Raw genomic sequence first — 19,395 nt, 5'->3', positions numbered from 1 at the left:
TCCTCTGGAAATAAACCTTCTCTAACAAGTAGTAGTTTGTAGCATTCCAGTCATCGTTTCGGCCCCAAAATGGCTAAGAGCCAGAGCAAACTGGAGTTCTCTAGAACCTTCCATTTCCAGAACAGAATGTTTATTTAGACTAGTTCCAATCACAAGACATCAGTTTAGTTCAGCCGCTGCATATCTTTTTTAAAGAACCCAAATATATATAAATTTTTAAACCTCCTGCATTATATTTTTAAAACATGTTGGTTCACTAGGATATTATGGTTCTTTATGAATATTTAAAAAGCAAATGCTTCCCTCAATTCAAGCTCATTCTCAAGACTTTCTACAACTTCCTATATCCATGCTTTTTCCTTGGCAGTAATGTGGAGATATTGGGCCACTGCTTTTTTCCTAAAGGTTTCTTAAAATTCCCAGTATAGTCTTCAGTTAGATTTCCGGGAGGTTTCCCATTCAAGTACTAACCAGGACCAGCATCTAGCAAAAGAAAAACATGTGACTACATCATAATCTGATGATATGAGAATCCATAGTTCATTGCCTACAAATCTGTGCCTTTTAGTGAAACTAAATTACTTTTAAGCTATCATTTAGCATAAACTCTATATCAGTGTTTCTCAACCTTGACAATTTTAAGGCATGTGGACTTCAACTCCCAGAATTCCACAGCCAGCATTGCTGGCTGTGGAATTCTGGGAGTTGAAGTCCACATGCCTTAAAATTGTCAAGGTTGAGAAACACTGCTCTATATCAACATATTATTGTTTTCTCTCTAAAGAAAAAATACATTGAATGTATAATGTGATACTTATATACATTTCTTCTTTGGATATGAATGCAAATATTTAAAATTTCTCTTTCCAGTGATTATGTTTATGACATCTGGTTAGATAAGACTGCTTCTGTTATGTCCTGGGCCTGCTGAGTGACTCAGCAGGTGCAGGAAGCTGCAGAGAGCCCCGGGCAGACCACGTGGTTGCCTGGGACCAGACAGGCTGTCTCCAGCCTATTGCGCATGCACAAGGCAGGAGAATCCATTGCATTGATTGGCTGACACAGTCCCTGTAAAGGGGTATATAAAGGAATCCGCGCCATTTTGTTTTGCTTCTGTTGGAGAGTAAATAAAGAGAAGACTGTTGTTACTTCTGCCTCATCTCAATGCCTTTACATCGGAAACAGACCATTGGCGACGAAGGTGGGATCTGCTGCAAGGGAAACAACGAAAAGAAGATAGGCTGACTCACCACAGAAGGCCTGAAGCGCTGGGAAGTTTGGTGTCCGAGGAGTGCGACTCTGCCTGCCAGTACAAGAATGCTGGAGGAGAGCTCGACAGAAAGGGACCCCTTCTCAAGCCTTGCAGAATGAGGCATTGACGAGGCCGCCGGGAAGTAACGATGTCCAAGCTAGGCCGTCTGTCGGAATTCGACACAGCTCATCCGGAACATTTGAGTTCTTACGTGGCCCGGGTAGAGAACTACTTTTGGGTAAACCAAGTTCGGGAGGATGGTCTTAAAGCTGCTACGCTACTGTGTATCTTTGGGCAAGAGACTTTCGATATTGCTGAGAATCTGGTTGCCCCAGCACCTCTTGAATCCATCGCTTATGCTGAGCTGAAGAGGATGTTGCGAGAACACTTCGAACTGAAGCTTTCGGTGATTGCATGGCGACATGCATTCGAGCAGAGGGACCAATGTCCTAGAGAGTCTGCTGCGGATTTTATTGCTGCGCTGCGACAAGCAGCTAGGCCATGCGAATTCAAGGACCTGGAAGAAAGGCTTCGGGATCATTTAGTCTGTGGACTGAGAAGTCGTGAGCTGCAACAGAAGATCTTCGCAAAGGAATCGCCCTAAGAGAGATTTTAGCAGAAGAAGCAGCGGGCGGAGCTGTGAAGGCCTTGCGGCTCGCCAAGAACCCTCCAACTTTGAGCACAGTCCATCAAGAGGTCGCTCGAGAGGTATCCGAACAGGATGCAGAGATGGAGGTTGGCCAATTGCAGCAGCCAGCAGAGAGAAGGCCCCAAGAGCGCAACAACAAGGCAACTTCATTCCCTCGGTGTTTCGGATGTGGATGATGCCACAAGCGCTCCAATTGCCGTTTTTGCTCCGCCATTTGCCGGGCATGTGGCAGGCAAGGCCACATAGCTGCCGTCTGTTTGGGTCACCAGAAGGTCCGGTCTTCGGAAGAATTGCTTCAGAAAGGTACCAGGGTCCCCAGCCAGAATAGGGTGGGTTTTTGTGCGTCCCGTAGAAGCATTTTTAAAACAGGGGCCCATAGGCCGCTAAGAAAGAAGCTTCACATTGATGTCAAGTTGCAGGGGGCTCCCCTTTCGATGGACTTGGACTCAGGATCCGCTTTATCGATCATATCTCAGGACACTTTCAAGAAAATTTGTTGTAGAAGTGGCCAGCGAGTCAAACTCAGGCAGTCGAATTTAATTCTTACTGACGTTCAGAATTCCCGGGTCAGCGTGAAGGGGGAGGCCACGCTCAAAGTGCAGCATAGGAACTTTGAGGGGTTGTTGGATGTAGTTGTGGTCGGGGGTGACCGCACGAGTCTCATTGGACTCAATTGGTTCGAGGCCCTTGGGATTCAAGTGACCGGACTTCACAGTTTGCAAACGACAGGCCTTGCAGCAGTTTGCAAGGAGTTTGCAGATGTGTTCAGTCCAGAACTTGGATCGTACAAGGGGCCTCCCATTGCCTTACGGTTACACCCATCCGTCGTCCCCATTAGGATTAAGCCCGTCGGGTGCCCTTCATGTTGAAGAACAAAATTAACACAGAGCTGGACAAGCTGCTTCAGCAGGGAATTTTAGAACCCATGGACAGTAGTCCATGGGAAACTCCCATAGTTACGCCACTGAAGGCCAATGGAGAAGTCCGCATTTGTGCAGACTATAAGTGTACACTTAACAAAGCATTGCAGCAGCATTCGTATCCGGTGCCTGTGGTGAGCCACATTCTGGCATCCCTCAAAGAGGGCCGAGTCTTCGCCAAGCTTGACTTGGCTCAGGCCTATCAACAACTACCAGTTGATGAGGCAACGGCAGAGGCCCAAACAATTGTAACACACCGGGGAGCGTTTAAGGTTAAAAGGCTGCAGTTCGGGGTTAGCGTAGCCCCTGGCATTTTCCAAAGCGTGATGGAGCGAACGCTCCGCAATATTCCAGGAGTTTGCCCTTACTTTGATGATGTCCTCGTCGCTGGGGAATCATCTGAAAATCTGGCTGACAGACTTAGAGCCGTCTTGCTGCGTTTCCGCCAAGCAGGGCTGAAGCTAAAGCAAGATAAATGTAAAATTGGACTCACTTCCACAGAGTTTCTGGGGTTCCATATTGATGCTGAAGGCATCCATCCTGCTGAATCCAAGCTCAAAGCAATTCACCAGGCCCCAAGTCCCAAGTCAAAGAGCGAATTACAGGCTTTTCTGGGACTGTTAAATTTTTACCATTCATTCCTCCCTAACAAGGCTGCAGTGGCTGAGCCGTTACACTGGCTCTTGGACAAACAGGCTCCATGGCAGTGGACAAAAGTCCACGAAAGGAGTTTTGCAGAGGTCAAGGCCTTGCTGTCTTCAAATGCGGTTCTAGCGCATTTCAATGAGCAACTGCTTGTGTGCTTAGCCTGTGATGCATCCCCTTATGGGATTGGGGCTGTGTTAAGTCACCTCAAGGCTGATGGAACACAGGTTCCTGTAGCCTACTATTCAAGGACTCTGTCTTCTGCTGAGCGTAATTACACGCAGATTGACAGAGAAGCCTTGGCCATAGTAGCAGGCATAAAAAAGTTCCATGACTTTTTATATGGTCGCCATTTCACGGTCTTCACAGACCATAAGCCACTGCTGGGGTTGTTTACAGCTAACAAGCAAACCCCACACATCATCTCTCCTAGAATGCTGAGATGGTCAATTTTCCTTTCTGCATATGACTACTCACTGGTTCACAAACCAGGCAAAGAAATGGGCCATGCAGATGGCCTCAGCAAACTACCTCTACAGCTAGCAGAGTCAGATCCTGCTCCAGCTAACCACATACTTTCCATTCAGGATTTGCCTGAGTCTCCCCTCAATGCTAGGGATGTGGCTGCAGAAACAGCCACTGATCACATGCTAACACGTGTGTTGTTGTTTTTTTAATTTATATACCGCCCTATCTCCCTTACGGGACTCAGGGCAGTGAACAGGCGATACTAAAAACCACGATAATAAATAAATAGTTTCTGTTCTAAAATCGAATTAAATAACAGGCCTGTTCTAAAAACACACCCATACAAAAAACCCCACTGAAACATAATCAAACTACACCAGGCCGGCCGACAGCACATGGGTGCTGTCAGGATGGCCTGACATGTGTCCTGGCACAGAGTTCCAGAGTTTCTGGATGAGGAAGCACGAGCTATCCACCTTCAAGGGGTGTGTCCTATGGGGTAGCAGGGTAGTGATCCCAGCCTCATTGAGGACTAGTCTTGCTCTCTCTGCATGAGGGACATCCGGGAATAGTCCGGATGAAGGCGCTTGCGCGCAGCCATCTTTGGTGACCTGGGCTCAATAAAGAGATCGAGGCCCAGGTCCACGGGTGCAGTGTTTGCCAACAGTCTAGGCCTGAAATGCCTCAGGGTCCTGTACATAGGTGAGAGGAGACACATGGCCCTTGGTTGAGGGTTCATATCGACTACGCTGGCCCCTTTCAGGGGCAATTCTTCCTTCTCCTCATGGACAGCTATTCTAAGTGGCTAGAGGTCGTTTCAGTCTCCTCCACTACTACTGTTAGGACCATCCAGGTGTTGAGAGGGATCTTCACCTCTCATGGGCTTCCAGATATCCTTGTCTCCGACAACGGACCCCAATTCACTTCTTCTGAGTTTCAGGCTTTTCTACAGGCCAACATGATCCATCATGCCACATCTGCACTGTTTCATCCTGCATCAACGGCCAAGCTGAGCGTATGGTGCACACAACCAAAGATGCTTTAAAGAGGATCACTCACAGAAGCTGGCATCACAGATTAGCTGACTTTCTTCTTTGCTAATGCACCAATCTTGCACACCACTGGAAAGAGCCCAGCTGAACTATGTTGGAGTTGCAGACTCATTACCAAGCAGGACAGGTTGCACCCAGACCGGGTGGCTTCACAGGTGTCACAGCTGCGAGCACCTAGGAGACTATAGGTGGTTGATCTGGTCTGGGCAAGGAACTATGGACCTGGACATCTCTGGGTGACAGCAGTGGTCTGCAAAGTCACTGGGCTGTTGTCATACAAAGTGGCCTTGGATGATGGTCATGTGTTATGTTGACACATCGACCAATTGCGCTGGAGACTTCCCAGCCACACTTCCGCTCCTGACTCTGCTCTCGGGGGGGGAGGACCACGATTACGATCGTGGACCGCAGTCTCTCTGCAATAGTGAAACTTCACAGGCACCAGTAGGGGTTTTGCCAATGAGGCGGCTCCTGACTCTGGCACCGGCACCGGGTCCATGGGACATTGCTCACAACCGACTATTCAGGCCATTCCATCTGCTGGTCTTGGGCTCACAGGACAGTGCTCCCAAGAGGGGTCCATTGTGGACTTGGGGAATTCCACCCCACCACGGAACTCTGGTCTGGGTTTACAAGACCCGGCCAGTCAGCAGGATGGATAGTCGCCTGAGTCTAGGGGGCATCAAAGTCCTGGTCTGCCGAGCCTGGCAGGTGAGCTTGCAGCCCAGGCATTCACAACCGCTCCAAGAAGGTCAGAGCGAGCCAGAGGTCCACCCAAGCACTTATAGGACTATGTAAGAGTCCTGTCAGGAGATGGACAGGTTTAAGGGGTACTTAGAAATCAGAACACGCTCAAAAGATCAAGTGTTCGATTTATAGTAATGCACAATAGTAAATATCATTATGTTGTGAACAAATGAGTGACAAGGTATTAGATTTGTAGTATTGTAAAATATTAAGTACTATGTTTTGAAATAAGGGGGAGGGGTGTTATGTCCTGGGCCTGCTCAGCAGGTGCAGGAAGCTGCAGAGAGCCCCGGGCAGACCACGTGGTTGCCCAGGACCAGACAGGCTGTCTCCAGCCTATTGCGCACGCGCAAGGCGGGAGAATCCGTTGCATTGATTGGCTGACACTGTCCCTGTAAAGGGGTATATAAAGGAATCCGCACCATTTTGTTTTGCTTCTGTTGGAGAGTAAATAAAGAGAAGACTGTTGTTACTTCTGCCTCATCTCAATGCCTTTACATCAGAAACAGAAGAGCTTCCATAACAGAAGTGTAATTATTAACTATCTGTATAAGAAAATGTCAGTGGAATTTTATTTTAAACATTAAATCTCAGAAGATAATGGTTTCAATAGGACAGAATATGACTGATCATCTCCAGTCTGCCCATCTCCAAATATGACTGGATTTTGTGTCAGGATTGTGCATCCTATAGCTAAGGATTGAACTGTGGAGTTCTTGATGATCTTTGAACTTGGGTGGTTTTTGTTTTTTGTTTTTTTGCAGACAATTCATTACCTGACTAACAATAGCAATAACACTTGTATGCTGTTTCACATTGCTTTACAGCCCTCTCTAAGTGGTTTACAGAGTCAGCATATTGCCCCCAACAATCTAGGTCCTCATTTTACTGACCTCAGACGGATGGAAGGCTGAGTCAACCTTGAGCTGGTGAGGATCGAACCCCTGGCAGTCAGCAGAATTAGCCTGCAATACTGTATTCTAACCACTGCACCACCATGGCTCTATAGTTTATTAGGTAATATCATCAGTGCTAGAAAGGAGTGGAGTTTGCATTCTGTTTATATATATAACAGGCTTGCCCTATAAATATTGGTGGGACTTTCAATTCCCAGTCAAGGAACTACTAATTCAGACAAACAATCAAACAGTAAACAACTAATCAAGGAACCTCCAAGACACTCCCACCAACATTGACAGGACAAGCCACTAGTATATAAACAGAGAGTAAACCCCACTCCCTACTAGCACTGATGAGGTTACTCAGCTGAGTAATGAAACATCTGCAAGAAAATAATCAAGTTCAAAAAGCACCAAGGACCCCACAGTCTAGTAATTCCAGACAGCACAGTCTCTGGCTCAGAACTACAAGCTTGTTGCAGCTGGTTGAAAGAAATTAAATTCAATCTAACACTGTCATTATAGTTCATTCATTCATTCTACTTTTACTGATGACCCCATATCAATTCATTATCTGTTTCCCTTTGAACCATGGGAAAATATCTGTGTATTTAATCTGAATGTATTATATTAAACATCTGTGTATTATATTCTACAATATCTGTGTATTATATCTGCCTAAGTGGTGGGCAGCTGACAATTCCAACATAGACTAAGATAAGGTATGGAAGGAATTAAGATTAGGGATCAGGAGGGAAATAAGAACTTTCATTAAAGAATTATTTGGAATATATTTAGCAATGGGAAGCAATATAGTCAGCTCTATGCTTCTAGGTCAAGGTACAGTATATATGGATACACACCTCACTGCATTATTCTTATTTCATTGATGGATTTATAGAATTCTATCTCATCAGGCCAAGAGTAACTTCAAAATACTATTCAAATTCCATTGCTCCACATTTACATTGCTTTATAGACTTATTATACTTTCCTTTCTCTTCAAAAAGACTGCAGCTCTCACTGCTTTTCTTAATCACTGCAAAATGAAAGTTCTTTGTTTTAATGAATCTGAGAAATGTTTGTGGCTTCCTCTCAAAATTGGCCATTACTGTTACCAATAAAGTGGGCTCTCTTGTGTACAGGAATATTTGGGGACAAAAAAAACCCTCATATGCTGTTTAATAGACATGAGGCTTGAAAATTCTTTCCACTATTAGTCTGTCAACTCAGATTTACTATATAGTTAAACCACCATTACTGGTACAATTGAGAGCTTGGTGGTCAAGAAATGTTCTATTCAGAAAGCTTCTAAAGTTCTATAGGCCTCAGAACATAACCATGAGTAAGTAAAAAGTACTGGAAAATAACATTTCTTTGTAAACATCTAATTTACAAGGTAAGAACTGTCTATCTTTCACACAGCAAGTGCCCCATAATTATATCACCTTTTGGAGATGTGTTCTAAATTACAGGCAGAAGCCATTCAATTATCTCTAAGATTGATGCCAGTTCTTTGCAGCACACAAAGTACTAGAATTTAGATACTCTTGCAAAGCTTGGTAGGAACAGCTGAATTGTGTCTGGAATAATTGGAATGAGTGCTAGTGCTTCATATTTCACACCCATATACTTGAAATGTTGCAAATACATGAAAACCTCATAAAGTTCCTATTATTTGGATATCCAGATTTGATCAGTCTTATTTCCAGTTTTGACTCTATTCCTTTCCTAGAGTCTCATCTGTAGAATGTTGCTATCTAATATCATAAAGTGATAGATATGAATTTAAAGATGTATATACTCTTTCATTTATTTACTTATTAAATATTTATGGCACCCCTCTCATTGATATAGTAACTGGGTGGCTTACAATATAATAAAAGGTAAAAAAAAGGGGGGGAATGCAAGGCAATTAAAGTTAGGCAAGCTTAATAGAAAAGCTAAAAACCAAGACAATTTATAAATCTGGTGAAGATGTAGAAAAACATTTTTTTTAAAAAAAAGTATTTGCCTATTCTTTCTAGATATGCACTTAGGACATTCAAAATTGATAATGTTTCCTATTTTGAAAATACTCTTGTATATAACTTGTATATTTTTGTTATCATGGTACATTTTCATAATGCCAAAACTCAATTTAGCTAAGGTGCTAAAAATGGCTTTGCATGGATTTTCTGAGTGTTTGTATACATGAGCATTGGGATCTAGGGTTGCCAGGTCTGCTTCCAAAAAATAGCGGACAAGCGGGGGGGGGGGGTTTAAGTAGTAAAAAAAAGTAGACTGTACAGCTTTAGATTACGTACCATTTCATCATAAAGCTTTTGAATAAAAAAAATGTCCACTATTTTGTGAAAAAAATAGTGAACATAATGTGAAAAAAGTGAACTGTCCGCTCAAATAGTGGACACCTGGCAACCCTATTGGGATCTCTGGAAATTTGTCTTATTATTAAGGCTACGTTTTCTTGCAGGTTTTGTAAAGCCTGGCAATTCCAGAAATAGTAGGTTTTTCCTGCTGTAATATTAGTTATACACACAAGAGTTAAGCAGCAGTGGCACTTTTCCATATGGTCCAGCAAAAAACAAGAGCACTTTGCTGGTTTGTTGTATTTCAGACAGGCAGTAATAAATTAATAGTAAAAACATAAAGATAGCATAGTCAAATGTGCTTAAATTTCCTAAACTGGTAGCACATTATTCAGTACTAACTTCTCATTACAATCCAACCTGTAGAAAAATAGACAAAGAGAGCTACTTGTGAACGATATTTCAGCCACTTTTCTGCAATTGAGTAGCAGGTTGTAGCTAGTATGAAATGCTACCCCACCTACTCTTATCTCAAGAGGGAAAAAGAACAGTTTTGGGCCAAAATATTCCAAATATTTTAATTTGCTGTGTATGGGACAACATATCTCAATCTTCCAAATTTTTAGAATCTATGTTTAACCCACTTTAAAAAAAAACTGTGGACATAAATGGTAGCACAAATCGGTTTCGTAAGATGCCAGGATTATTGGTTGATATGGTAAAAACTTGTTTAAGATCTCCTTTGACACTTCCTATTTGATTCCAAACATTTCCTTCCTTCCTTCCTTCCTTCCATCTTTCCATCTTTTATTTCTTTTTCTGTCTGTCTTCCTTCTTCCTTCCTTCCTTCCCTTCTTTCTTTTTCTTTTCTTTCTTTCTTTCCTTCCTTCCTTCCATCTGTCTGTCTGTGCTGAAATCTAGTTTCCCATTGCCATGATTAGACAGAGATTCCTGTAACAAAGATATTTGAAACTGGATTTTTCTCTTCCTTGCTAGACTGCAAAGTTGGCACTTTCTATATTGAGGGAATTTCAAATCAAGAAATATGATAAGAGTTAGGAAGGGGAGTAAGATGTAGTGAATTCATTGCCTTCTAAAGAAGCTTGTGGAGGTGAAGGTAGAGATATGATTCTGAAGCTATTCCTGTGCACTGGTATTCAGTTGGCTAGACCATTTGCCTATATTCAAGCTGACCAGGGAAAATATTTAGATCTCTAAATATAGTGAGGCTTATTTATAGGAAAGTCTCCAAACCTGATTTTAATACATTTAAACTTATTTGTCTTCTCAGCATTCTTCTCTGTTCAAAATATTCTTAAGCTGTTTAGAATCCACTGTTTTAAACTGTAAGATATGAGATAAAATGCATTTTGTGAGAGTTTTTCTATGGTCAGAGGAAAACAACTTGATCTCAGATCTGTCCATTACCAAAATTGGGCAAAAGAAAAAACTGTCTAGAGAAAGGAATATAAGAATTTGAATGATGTTTCATTATAATGTTGTGAAAAGTCATTTTGGTGAGATGAGCAGTTATTTATTTATTTATTTATTTATTTATTTATTTATTTTTCCAACAAAATTTTTATTGGTTTTTATTTAACATGATGGCAAGGCCATCAATTAATCAAAACAAAATCATACTTATACAATTCAAATTGTTTCAATATAATTAACTCAGTTATACATATGAATAATCTATTATTATTTTAATGTATCCTACTTCCCCCTTAAGTCTATACTATTAACTCTGTTTCTATACTCCCTCCCACCCCCATCCCCCCCAACCCCCCCAGACTTCCCAGAACTGATTACAGGATTAAACATTCGTCTTCCCAAATCTATATAAGACTACCCAATATAAACTAATCTAATATAAAAATAATTTAACTCATAAAAAGATAATCAAATATAAGCTAATATAATCTATCTTAAATATAGCCGATCCATCCTCACCAATCCCTTAATCATACAAGAAACTTTGCCATATCTTCAATTTATCAATTATATGTAATACATTCCATCACCCCTACAATTATCTATAATATACCATCACCCCTACAATTAATGCCCTAATCAAATATTTATGATCTTTTAAGATAATAAGAAAAAAGGATATATCAGTTTTATTAATCTAAACCATCATTAATTAATTTTTTTTTCTCTAAACAAAACCCTATATAATTTCCTTACAAGATAATAAACAATAATGTATCTCCACTGCTTCCCTTGATATACAATACTATAATTTTCCATATATATAATTCCACAATTCCACCGATATACCCCATTTCCTCCTCCAAGAATTCTTTAAAATTAATCCCTTAATATCTTAAACAAAAGAACTTGTATAATTTCATTACAAGATACTCTTAAAAAATAAGCAATAATATCCCCCAACTGCTTCCCCTGAAATACAATACCATAATTTTCCATTTCTATAAGTATTTCTTTAAAATTACATCCCAAAGTCACAGTTAAGTCCATCACTGCCTCTTCTCTGTATCCTTGTAAATTTTCTTTAGTTGTTTCCAATCCAGTTTCCGCTTTTGCAGCTATTTCTTCCACTTTTCCCTCCTTCCATAAAGATCCCTTAATATCTCAAACAAAAGAACCNAGTTGTTTCCGATCCAGTTTCCGCTTTTGCAACTATTTCTTCCACTTCTCCCTCCTTCCATAAAGAAAAATCCAAATCTTCCTCTTGAATCATTTCCAGTCCAATTTCCACTTTTACAGGCTCCACTTTTTCCTCCATTCCGACCTCTATGTTCAAAATTTGACTGTTGAAAATCTTTAAACAAAGCGGAAGTTCCATTAAACAAAGCCATTTTTCAAACTTCTTTAATCCAAGCCTCGGAGAAAAAAAAGCGGGGGGGGGAGTCCAAAATCCAAATCAAGAATTCTCTCCATTAAAAGAAAAAAAAATGGTCACCAAATTCCATAAACCCCCCAAAAATATGTCAATATTACAACCCTATGCCAAGGGGTAACAATTTCCCTCTTCATTCAGCGCTGCAGGAAAGTGAAAGTTAAAAAGAAAAATCACTCTCATCTATAGAGAAACGGCAAACCGCAGCCATTTTTTTTCCTCAATTCCACTTAACTCTAAAGAAGATGTTAATAAATTGAGTTAAAGCTTTGAGTTTCTCAAGTCCAGTTTCCCCTGGTCAGTTCCGTCTGCTTATTTTTTGCTCACCATTCTCTGTAATTCGCAGAAGTGGAGGCCACGACTGGCTTTGTTCCCCCAAAAAAGGGAACAAAGGCGCTTGGGAGACGGAGATCTCCCGGACTCCGGAGGAGTACCCAAGTCCGCTCTCCCAAAATAAGGGGAGAGCTTTTGGGACTCTACTCCTATCCAGGAATACTCACCTCGACCCCTTCGCCCAGGGCACAAGGTTCCAAGCCACTGAACAGCTGTTGGCCGCTGTTCATGCTGGCTCTGACGCCTTCCCAAGGGGATGGCTCCGAAAGAGCTGCCATCAGCGCGCCGTCCCACCGGAAGTCCCCAGTTATTTATTTATTTATTTATACAATTTATATAGCAGTTGCATTTGATGTGCTATAGTTCCTGGAATTCTTTTTTAATGGCTTCTTAGATTCTTTACAATAAATTTCATCCATCTAAAGTTTAAAGATTTGTGCCAAAGGTGCTTTTTCAAAACTGGACTTTGTTTTTCATGAAGACTTTTCACTTCTCATCCAAGAAGCTTCTTCAGTTCTGAAGAAGCTTTTTTACAGAACGGAAGAAGCTCCTTGGATGAAAAGCGAAGCATCTTCAAGGAAAAACAAAGTCTAGTGGCCTTTTGAAAAAGCACCTTTGGGACAACATGACCTGGATGACTGAGAATCTCCATAGACATTTGGGGATTTGTGTGTGCCTGTTTATCCAGACTGCTGGGAAAAGCTAGACAGTGTACAAATGCTGTTTTAACACAAATGCTCCATCTCAACATCCCAGACTTCTAATTATTTTAATTGTGTTATTTTCTAAAATGCAAATCAAGTATGAAAAGAAATATTTGTTAACTTCACTGTAGTATAATTACTATATATTACTATAATAAAGCAATTTTTATTATGGTCTTAGACCAGTCTTTATACATACAGTATATAGATACAATAAAATATATGTACCAATATCTGAAATTCTGTATTATAATAACAATATTAATATTGTTATTATTACTGACAAAGGTATATCCTTTACCAAGTTTGAACTTAATATTATTTTTATGGTACATTGTCAACACTGTTGTCATCTTCACTATATTGGTTGGTTTCACGCTTCACACTATGCTATGATTTTTAAATTGGTTTAAACCTGTGTTTCTCAAATTTGTCAACTTTAAGATGTGTGGACTTCAGCTCCCAGAACTCTCCAGCTGGTTGAGGAATTTGGGCAGTTGAAGTCCATGCATCTTAAAGTTGACAAGTTTGAGGAACACTGATTTAAACAACAGTCAACACGATTTATACTGTACATATTATACATATACAACATGATTATATACATATCAGCACTAAACGAACATATATAGCAAGATCAATTTATTTAAAAAGCCATTGATTCTAATAATAATTTATTAAATCTGTATGCCATCCAACTCTCAACTATTCTAGGCAGCTCCGCTTGTAAGGTTACTAAAAAGCCTGAACTGAATACATTATGTAAGAAATAATGTTTGCTTTTAATCCCGCTAAGGCCAAAACAGAATTTCAAATATTGGTAATGTATTTTATTGTATGTATAAAGGCTGGTCTAAGACTATAATCAAGATCTTGCTATGCTGTACAGATACTGATTTTATGTCCAGCATTTGACAGAAACCCTTTTGATTGAGCAAGGCTGAACATTTTTCATGTACAGCATTTCCTCTAGTAGTGGGCAGTGGAAAAGGGGCATAAATGTTTTAAGCATATTATGTGAGGGTTTTCCTCATTTTAAGTTAAAATAATCCCCAAAAATGGATTATGGTATCAAGTTACATTGTATCTGTTTTAGAAACTAAGCTCTCTTTTAAGTAAAAGGTCTGGGAACTTTTCAAACTTGAAACATTTTCTTAATTAGGCAACTCTGTGAACCCACTTGCTGCTTTTTAAAAGACAAAAAGCAAATTATGATAGTTTGGGGGGGGACTGATTTCTGCAGTCTTATGTGAGGTCAAGGGTGATCCTGAGGGTGAGATCATCAACATCTCATGAAACGTTGCTAACTTCTGTCCGAATCAATGTGGTGCATCCCTATACAGCTCATTTACCCATCCATTGCTATGGAGGATAAATCTATTAGACTCCACAATATGTGGTGTCTTGCTTTTCAATTCCAGTCCCAATTCTGGTTGTAAGTCAAAGACTTAGCTGCACTTTGACTATAAATTAGAAGTACCGGTACCTATTTCATATATTCAGAGTTTTTTTAAAAAAAAAAAAGCTTGTGAGTCTCTGTTAAAATAAGTCCTCAGACTATGTTTTGTTTGTTTGTGGGTCCTCACAACTATGCAATTAATTTAGTAACAAGTTGCTAAAACATTATAAGTTTTTTTTAATTAAGACTGCAAAGCATTCTGATTCTGGAGGTAGAGAAATACTCCATAAAATATCCTAAGATCTTTTACAAACCAATCTTGTAAATATTTAGTTAGAAGTAATTAAGTCCGGTGCTTATAATACCAAGATGGTATTTAAAGACAGAGGTCTTTGGGTCTCGCTGTTGGCCTCACTGTGGCATCCATGAATAATGCAGGGGTGAAGAGCGTTCTAGCTCCAATAAAGATGTCAATTATCAGTTGACCTCTATTTCAATTTCAGTTCAATTCAGAATAAAATTAGAAGGGACCTTGAAATTTTTCCTCCTATGCCATTCCAGACAAGTGGCTGTCCAGTCTCTTCTTAAAAGCCTCCAGTGATGAAGCACCCACAACCTCTGAAGGCAAGCTGTTCCACTGGTTAATTGTTCTCTGGTTCAGGCCACAGTCTGTTGAGCTGATCTGTATTATTCATGGCATCTGATGAACATGCCCAAAGGCTCTGCTTATATTTTCCATTCCTTGTATAGTAGCCATAGTATGTACATTGAACTGCATTAATATAGCTACAAGAGAGAGAAACCAATTGCCTTGAGGCAATGACAGTTTTAAACCAAAGAAGTTCGCATTCTTCAAAAGGGACATTCCTGTTTCAAGTCATGCAATAGAAGAATATATTTGCCTCTTGGATTAGTTAATATAAGTAAATATACTTAGCAGGATCACCAATCTGCCTTGCCCAACATAGCAACTTGTGAGAGAAGACCAAAAATTATACACATAATGTTTGCATTGTAAGACAACGCCTCCTTTTTAGTAGCTCAGCTTTGCAGAAAATGCTGCACCTGGGTCTCAAAAGTGAGAAGAAATTTGTCTCTCACCCAAGCATGAAAAGTTCTACATTTATAATCTCAAAACGCTGTAGCTGTATCAACACATGGACAGGAAACAGATGCATCAACCATTTTAAAGACTTATCACTTTCACGTTCAGCATTCAAGTTATTTATGTACTTTCTATTATGACAATGCACCAGTCCTATCCCTGGAACAAGTAACCAAGCTCTTCCTCCGCTTGTTCCCTATCAGGCAAGTCATGTCATAAGACCTGTACCTTTTTCACCAGAAGTGAAATGAGAAAAGCTAGCCCCCTGCTTCTCTTTCTCCCACTCTATCTCTCAGTGCCAAAGAACAGAGGAAGACAAAATATATGTCATTCAGGCAACCAGAGAGGCCCACCCTATAATTGTCTTGGATGGTTCTGCATCTTAGCAACAGTTAGCAATATGGAGTAAAAAGCGGCAGGAACAATTGTATAAATAAATTTCTCTTGCAGTAGCAGATAAGAAGTACCAGAAATGGGCAGATGATTACAGAGAAGTGAATGACCAACTGAGGGGAGTTCTGCAATTTTACAAGAATGAGTTCATCATTTATTAACCAAAAAAAAAAATCCTATAGGCAAACAAGCAATTAAAAAAGGGAAACGTGGCTATAATAACACTGAACAAAGAATGGACTTTCCACTCAACATCCAACTGCTTCTTCAATATGGAGTTGTAATCAGTTATGCTAAATCTAACAGACCTCAACCCACATAATATCTGTCTAGTCAGAACCAAAATTATCCAGACATGAGCAGGCATCTACAGGCATCGAAATATGATATTTTGAAAGCTGACATTTCTTCACCATTCTTCTTCCTTCATGACTTGTACCTTTGCAAATTACACTTAGGAATCAACTGAAAGATGCAGATCAGCTACCACAGAAGGACTGATTATCAGTTTAATTCTTGGACATTTTAAGACTTGACCGACCATGATAAAATGCATTTATTTATTTCCTTTGTTTCTGTGCAGCTAGCATATAGTAAAGATTAACCCCTTCCAAGAGTATTGCAGTAGATATAAAAAAGATGGCAGTAGCAAATAACATTTTTATATGCAGACAACCCTGAACTCCTCTATATTGAACTGAAGGCTGAACTATCATCTGCCAGCTGATTTTATGACTTATATTCATGAATCAATCAACAGATCTTGCAAGCCTTTTTAAAAAAGTAACTTAGAGTGACATAACATAAAAGGTTTAGAAATCTATTCCACTTTGCAAGACGAGAGGTATTGACCTCTGTGATACAAACATAACAGCATAACATTAAAGATGTAACCCTGATTCTGATCTGGGTTAAATAAGAACAACTCTCAAGAACTACTTGTAGTCCAGCTGTGACCATCTTTTTGCTCTAAACAACTTTCCTCAACCAGATGTCTTGCAGATATGTTTCATTCAGCCCCAGTTAGAATACCATAAAAGTTCAGAAGTTGTTGGATGTTATCTAATGAGGGGGCCTAGCATATTGGAGGATGCCAAACTGAGGCAAGCTGATTACCCCAACATCATCTGGCCTACTTTCATATCAGATAGCAAGGCAACAATAAAAGCTACCTTTGGTATCAAGAAACAGATAATAGAAAAACAAAACAAACTCAAAAGCAGAAGTTGTGTGCCTTCATTTGGAGGTTTTGTTCTCAGGGGAAATTAACTGTTATTTTAACAGTTGCTAAGTGAATCATGAAGATGGAAAGATAGGACATGAGATGGTGCTGTTTTCATCTGTGCCTGTTAGTTAAATAGAAGTTTGCGAGGCAGCATTGTTCTCGGCTGAGATTAGTTAATTTGATAGACAGTGGCAAATGGCAGGTTTCCTTCCAACAGCCTGGACTAGAAATAGATAAACAAGCGCATAGACATACAAAGCCTTCTGATTTATTCTAGAACAGCTAGAAGCCATTCACCCACCTAGCCACTCCAAATTCCAGCAAGTTTTGCGTATCAAATACAACTTTTACTTATACAGATAATCCTTGACTTATGACCATAATGGAGACTGCCCATTAGTCATAAATTGTAGCAGTCATAGAGTCGGTCACCCATGTGACTAACCCAATTTTACTACACCTTTCCTTTACAGCAGTCATTAAGCAAATCCACAGTCACTAAGGAAATGCCAAACTTGTTAAGCAAACCCATTATTCACCATAGATCTTTTTTTGCTGAAAACTGGACGCGAACACCAATTTTGGGCAAAAACTTCATAAATCACATTCACGTGACTGCAGGATGCTGCAAATGGCTGTAATTGCAAGCTGGTTGCAGGACTGCCCAAAATGCAATCCTTTGATTACTGGGGCGTGGCTGTTGGAACTTTGGAATTGGGTCATAAGTATCTTTTGGGGGATGATTGTAACTTTGAACATTCACTAAGTAAGTGGTCATAAGTTGACCACTACATCAGTGTTGTTGTGCCTTTCTCCTGAGCATTCTATGTAAGGGATTAGAAGCAAGCAATCACCTTTTGTGGAAGAAAGACAGTTTCCATCTGTTTGGTGTTTATGCAAGGTCTGGTATCAGGGTGTCATTGATGTGTGAGAAATAGTTGTCATAGTATGGCTGCCTGCAAAAAAAAACTCATTATCATTATAATAACATAAATGGTTTACAACTTGTAATTTTTGTTTATAGTGCCCCAGTTAAGAAACAAGAGTAGTTAATCAAGAGTCATCAGCTGCTTACAATTCTTTTAAAGGTTAGGATTACAAGGTCACATGCATTGAACTGAATATGAAATCCACATTCTTACTTTACATTTTTCAACAGCATTATCGATTTGAAAGGTATGTTATAAGCAAGTTAATTGAAGGAAAAAATATTTGCAAGAGTGTTTGTGAGTGTGTAGAAACAAAGAGGTCACCAGGAAAAACAATAAGTTTTCTAGAACATTTAAGTAACTTCAGAACAAATGCTTAAGATGGTTTACTATTGATGGCTATATAAAATATAGTATCCATTTATAGGTCAAAAGTAAGTTTTGTTAAATGTGGCTGGTTTTAATTAACTTTTTAATGGCTTTGAACATTTTTAGCCAACCCAGTTCATGCAGTTAGCTTATGGTTCAATGAATTGTGGAGCTCCAGGAAATAGATTAATTCAGTGAAAAGGTGATGCCCATGAGTTTCATTGATAATTAACCAAATGTAAGAGATCAGTATTTATTTGAGGTACGATGCAAACAAATGCATTGTAGACTAAAATCTAGGATAAATTTAATTTACTAACTTCCTAAACTAGCCCATCACAATCTGATGTTCTCTAGATATAACGATTTCTGAATCAAAGTCACATTTGAAAGTGGAAGAATTTTTTTCAATCACTTAATAATCGTTGAGTAAGACCCAGCAAACCTAAGTACTTTTAACCCAGGTCTAGCCTCTATACATTGACTATACATTGACCCAGGTCTAGCCTCTATACATTGACAGATTCTGGCCAGTGATGGTACGAAGGGTGGCCGCCTACTTAAAGAGGCATGGCTATCCAGCAGTGATTCCATTAATCGCCACATTGATCTTTGCCCAGCACATCTATCTTTAAGATCTTGGTGCATGGGCCCCCCACCCCATTGCAAACAGCCCGTGGAACCATCGTGTATACGAGTTGGCAGAATATCAAAGAAACCCCCCCAACCTCCGTGTCATTCCCAACGAACAACCGACATCCTGGAGAAACACGAACGGCACTCCGGAGACCCCCCACCCCCCAGAACCGGTGAATATCCCCAGGAGATCGAAGAGACATCATATGGAGTAAAAAGGGGAGGTTGTGCTTTAACAACTGGCACGCCTCGCCCTAGGCAACTAAGAAGCCCGGTAGGGCAATGGACCGTTCCGGCTAGAATCCAAGACCCCCCATTCCATCAGGAGGAGGAGGGAACTACCACCCCCCCAACTCGACAGGAGACGATGACCCACTCACTGCATGGACTCCGGACTCCAGCGCGGAGGTGCTGGGGAGGGGAGCTGAGCAGGCTGAACGATCTGCAGGATGGTAGGCAGACGGAAAACACCAAACGGGGGAGAAAGGGGAGGAT

This window comes from Protobothrops mucrosquamatus, unplaced genomic scaffold (assembly GCF_001527695.2).
Source record: "Protobothrops mucrosquamatus isolate PMUCROS unplaced genomic scaffold, P.Mucros_1.0 scaffold_41, whole genome shotgun sequence".
In the NCBI taxonomy this organism is placed as follows: Eukaryota; Metazoa; Chordata; class Lepidosauria; order Squamata; family Viperidae; genus Protobothrops; species Protobothrops mucrosquamatus.
The sequence above is the reverse complement of the archived record's forward strand: the minus strand, read 5'-3'. Positions refer to the sequence as shown.